The sequence below is a fragment of the Macaca fascicularis genome, chromosome 7 (genome assembly GCF_037993035.2).
Source record: "Macaca fascicularis isolate 582-1 chromosome 7, T2T-MFA8v1.1".
NCBI lineage: Eukaryota > Metazoa > Chordata > Mammalia > Primates > Cercopithecidae > Macaca > Macaca fascicularis.
Genome location: NC_088381.1, coordinates 2,911,080 through 2,916,581, shown reverse-complemented (window position 1 = coordinate 2,916,581; position 5,502 = coordinate 2,911,080).

The following is a 5,502-nucleotide window of genomic DNA, read 5'->3' as shown; positions in this document are numbered from 1 at the left end:
GTCACTGTGCCCGGTTTATGATGGCGTTTCTTAATGTGTCCACTATGAAATATTAATAGGTATTATGTTAAAAAGAAGCTTGTCGCATGGTCAAATATGTCTGAGAAGTCTTAAGTTAAAGGACATTGGAAATGGGCTTCTCACTGAGGGCCTCTTCCGAGTCACTGATATGCTGTTGCATTACAAATCCCCAAAGGTACACAGAAGATGTAGCGTGCAGCATTCTGCCAAAGGTGCCATAACTTATTTGCACATGGAACCCTCTTACTTCCCTGAGATTGTGTCCGGAGGACAGACTTCAAAAACCGTTTTGGACAGATTCTGCTGTGTTCCTGGCTTTTCTTCCATCATGCACTTAGAGCAGGTGATGATCTGTGCAGCACGCTGGGCTGGGTGGAGGAGGCTGCATGGGTCTCATGATACAGGCTGGGGGCTAAAGCAGCCGCAGACACCCTCACCTGCATCCTCCTGGACAATGAGGGGATACATGCTTAGGACACACGGTGACCAATTCACAGCACGAGTTTACAGGGCACACGAGTCCTGCTCGGTAGTATTCTTCCCCGTTTCAGAGGTACTGGCTTCCTCAAAGCCAGTAACCCAAAGTGGTTGATGTGATGATGATGCCGCTTTTGCCTGTGTTCTAACCATCTCCTCCTGATTTCTGGGGCCTGATTACAGCTGCACCAAGGCAAGGAACTCCCATAGCCTAGTGCAACCACAGTCAAGACACAGCCACCTCTTCTGAATGGGTTCTATTCCCACCTCCCTCCAACCTCTTCAAAAAAGTACCCCTTTTGGAAACTCCAGTGCCACTATGATCCCATGCTGAAGGCCCTTCATAGGTTCTGCTTTCCACACAGATTGTAGTCAAAGCCCCCAAGCAGGTCTCATGACATGGGACCCACCCACACTTTCACTTACTAACCTCTGCCACGCTGGCCTGCCTGGAGTTCTAGGGCAATCCCCACCCATGTGGCCCCTGGGCTTTCCACTGTCTTTCCCCTAGACTGGATGCTTTGGGGTTTTCCCTTTTCTCTTTGCAGGGCTAAATGCCTGCTGTCCTTCAGTGCAGCTCTCCCTGAATGTCCAGCTGTGACAGGGCCCCTGCTCTGGCAGCATCTCTCTCATCATGATGGCCATGGTGCAGCCGGCTCTCTGCCCTGTGCCCTCACATCATTTGCTCCTTGACGTTGCTGCCGCTCTCCCAGGGAGCTGCCAGTCTCATCCAATGCTTGACACTTCAGTGCTTGGTGAACCCTTTTTTGCATGGGTGAATGAATGAAACAAGTGCGCGAAGGTAAGTCACACCCAGGCCTTTCCCACCAGGAGCCCACAAGCCAGCTGGGAAGCAATTATCCGCACCACTGACCTCCGAGAAGTCAGGCCCACTCATGGAAACCAGAACTCACTAAATGCCATGGGAGCAGCGTGGCTCTAACAGCTTGCAGAGGGTCACAGGGGAGTGGCCAACATCAGAGCTCTCAAAGAGCAGTGCCCTGCATGTGTGGAAAAGTGCTCTTAGGAGCCCAAGAGAAGTGGAAGAAATATTAAGACTTCACTTAATAAATAAAATAGAAGAGGGTTAAAAAACATGATGTTCGGATATCACCACCTCCAAACTCCCATCAGTTCAAACAGGTTCTCAGAAAACACATTTCCCAGTGCTGTGTATAAAACGCAAGTCCCAGTCAAGAGGATTTCAGAGGCCCACCTGCCACAGAGTGAGTGAGCAACATTCTGACGTTGATCTTTTCAGCCATTTTTCCCTTTTCCTTTTCATCCTCTGGCTGTTAGCAAATCACATCTTCACAATGTTTCCTTGAGCGTTCCCATTCTCTCTGCAGCTGGGTGTGCTGCATGCCTGGCAATCCCTGAAACAAAAGCCGTTCGCTGAGGGTGGAGGTGGAGTCTCCCCGGCTCCTGAGCTCACAGCACCAGCCCCGAGCACCGCCCCTGGTTCTGAAACAGGAGGGGTCAGTAGCTGGGTGCAGCAATGAATATGACGGCTAAAGCTGTGCTCACGGCAATTTTGTTGTTGTGACGTCAAAAATGAGTTTCAGGGAATCTAGGTGAAAAATACAACATTGTGCATTTTTGTCTTCATTTTAAAATTAATTTAATTGACAAATACTAATTGTACCTATTTTGATCTATGTGTACATTTTAGAAAGATTCAAACTAATTAACATATCCATCACCTCACCACCTTACAGTGGAACACCTACAGCGTTAAAAGGGAAGGGAATTCTGTCATTCGTGGCAACATGGATAGAACTGGACGCATTATTTTAAGTGAAAGGAGCCAGGCAAAGACAGACAAATACTACATAATCTCACTTAAATATGCAATCTGAAAAGATTCAACTCATGGAAGCGGAGAGTAGAAAGGTGATTACCATAGGCTGGGGGGAAGGAGGGGATGAGAAGAGATGCTGACCCAGGTGTACAAAGTTCCAGTTAGACTGGAGGAGTAAGCATTAGTAATCTATTGCTTTGCATGGTGACTACAATTAATAGTCATGTATTATAGATTTCAAAATTGCTAACAGGATAGGTTTTTCCCATGGCACGGTTTTTCTTCCTCTAGCCCACTCAGGAGCACTGGCCCCCTCAGGAGCACTGGCCCTCTCAGGAGGACTGGCCCTCTCAGGAGCACTGGCCCTCTCAGGAGGACTGGCCCTCTCAGGAGCACTGGCCCTCTCCTGCGGCTGCCGCCCTTTGGAAACACTCAGGGAGAGGCGTGGGTCAGGCAAGGCAAATGAGGGAAGGGCTGCCGGCTGCTTCTGGGGAGAGTTTCCCAGCATGGCTTTTGGAGGAGCCCCTCCTGGATCGCTGGCTGCCTGCCTCACCCCTGGTGCCGACTGCTCCTGTCTGTCCTCAGGTGTAAGGTGTGTGTCCTCAGGTGTAAGGTGTGTGTCCTCAGGTGTAAGGTGTGTGTGTCCTCAGGTGTAAGGTGTGTGTGTCCTCAGGTGTAAGGTGTGTGTCCTCAGGTTTAAGGTGTGTCTGTCCTCAGGTGTAAGGTGTGTGTCCTCAGGTGTAAGGTGTGTGTGTCCTCAGGTGTAAGGTGTGTGTCCTCAGGTGTAAGGTGTGTGTGTCCTCAGGTGTAAGGTGTGTGTCCTCAGGTGTAAGGTGTGTGTCCTCAGGTGTAAGGTGTGTGTGTCCTCAGGTGTAAGGTGTGTGTGTCCTCAGGTGTAAGGTGTGTGTTAGGGATACAGTCCATGAGGTCCTCACCTGTGATGCCACAGCTGGACTTGGAAATCTCTGCATCCCAAGCCCATGCTCGAGCACACGGCCTGTCAGAGTTTGTAAGGCTTGGCCATGTATTTATAGCCTTTCCTCCTCCAAAACAAACCCCAGCTGATGATCCATGCTAATCATTTCAAGCAGAGAGGGCCTACCGAGGTGGTCTCCATGGCAATGATGTGCGCTTGGGTCTCCTAGGAGACAATTACTCGCGTGACATACTTCAGATTCGCTTTACTGCCCAAAATGTGAAGCAATTTTCCTTTACACACTGAGCCATGCTCAGAATGTGTAAGTTACAATTTAATTATTTCTAACCATAGTTTTATTCCTGTGGTATAAAAAGGTGAGATATTCCAAAGGGGAAAGAGAGAACTAAAAGGTAAGGAAACAGCACACGGCTTCTTGAATCACATTATAAATTACCTGACAGGGGTAGTTATGAGGCTGACAGAACACATCGGAACTCATCTGTGTTGTGTTTTAGGGATGGTTTGGTCCAGTGGATGGGGTTCTCTGTTGACGTTTGATATTTATTTCAATTTAATCTGGAATAATTTATAACACATAACTTTGGCTGGGGCTGGGTTTAAAAACACATGGAACTTCATGCATGGCACAGGTCCACTCCATGCACGCATTACACAGATTCACATAATGCATGGCACAGGTCCACTCCATGCATGCATTACACAGACTCACAGAATGCGTTGCACAGGTCCACTCCATGCATGCATTACACAGATTCACAGAATGCATTGCAGGGGTTCACTCCATGCATGGCACAGATTCACATCAGCACTGCACAGGTTCACCTCATGCATCACACAGATTCATGTAGTGCATTGTGCAGGCGCACTCCAGGCATGGCACAGGTTCACATCATGCATGGGACAGGTCCATGCACTGACTCATCACCAAAGTTGCTGTTTACCCATTATCACAGGCCGGGGCAGACCACATAAATATGTGCTTGTGGCCAAAACATTTTATTTGTCTTAAAGCTCAGAAACCTGCCAAGCTCACAGAATCAGGCTTTGAGGTGACATCCCACGTTGCTGTGAGGCGTCAGTGCTGAAATACCTGAAACACAAAGGTGGAACGGTCCTGGGGAAGTGGAACAGGCCAAGAGCACGTATGATCACAACGCCTTATCTAACTTTCACACAAAAAAGAACTGGTTAATCTCAGGCTCCTCCACAAGAGGGCTGCCTGTTATTATTCCTTGCTAGAAAACCACCCCGTGGTGCTTGAGAGACAGGGAGCAGGCAAGCTGGGGCAGGCACAGGGTGCGCAGCAGCCTGGGGGCGACGCCTCTCCTCCTGTCTGAGTCAGCACAACCCAGGACGTGGATCTGAGCACCCATGGAGGACTAGAGGACCTGCAAGCGCGTGGAGTGGCTGGGCCCCGCCTTCCCGGAGGTTGTAGTCAAATCAGAGGAACAAACATAAGCCAGACCTGTCTTAAACTGGGGCGCCGCTATTCAGAGGTGCATTCTGAGGATTTTGGGAGCTCAGGGAAGGGAATCACTGATTTCGTCTTGAGAAAAGTTGAGGGTAACACGGAGTGATAAAGGAAGAAGGATGAGGGAAGGTCTCAAAGAAAGGCTCATCTTTGAACTCACCAGGGAGGAACAAGTTTCAGGGGCCAGGAAGATGGTGACAGGAATTGAGTTCAGGTGGAGCAAACGCCCAGCAGTGCCAAATGCCTGGCGTGAGAAATGGAATACCAGGATGTCTGAAACCCAGGCTACACTTCAGATTTCCTGCTGTTCTCCTTACGTGACATTGTAACTCTTACGTTCCGTCTCTCAGACCAGAGACCCAGAGAGGAGGGCTTTTTGGTTTCAGTTGCTTCTAACTGGAACATAAAACATATTGAAATTTGTTGATTAAAAAAATGAAATATTCGTTATTGTGGAAAATGGGAAAATGTTGGTCAAGGGGCACCAATTTCAGTTAGCAAGATGAATACGATCTGGAGGCCTAATGCACAGCAATGTGACTATGGTTAATGATACCTTACTGTATACTTCAAATTGGCTAAGAGGACAGATCTTAAGCTTCTCACCCAAAAAGAAAAAGGTAACTATGTGAGATGATGGATATGTTAATTAACATGTTTGTGATTATTTCACAGTGTATCTGTATATCAAATGATCAAATCGTATGCCTTAAATATAAACAGTTGTCAAATATACTTCAATAAAATAAAAGTGAATCAAAACATGATTACAATATCATTATCACTCACCTA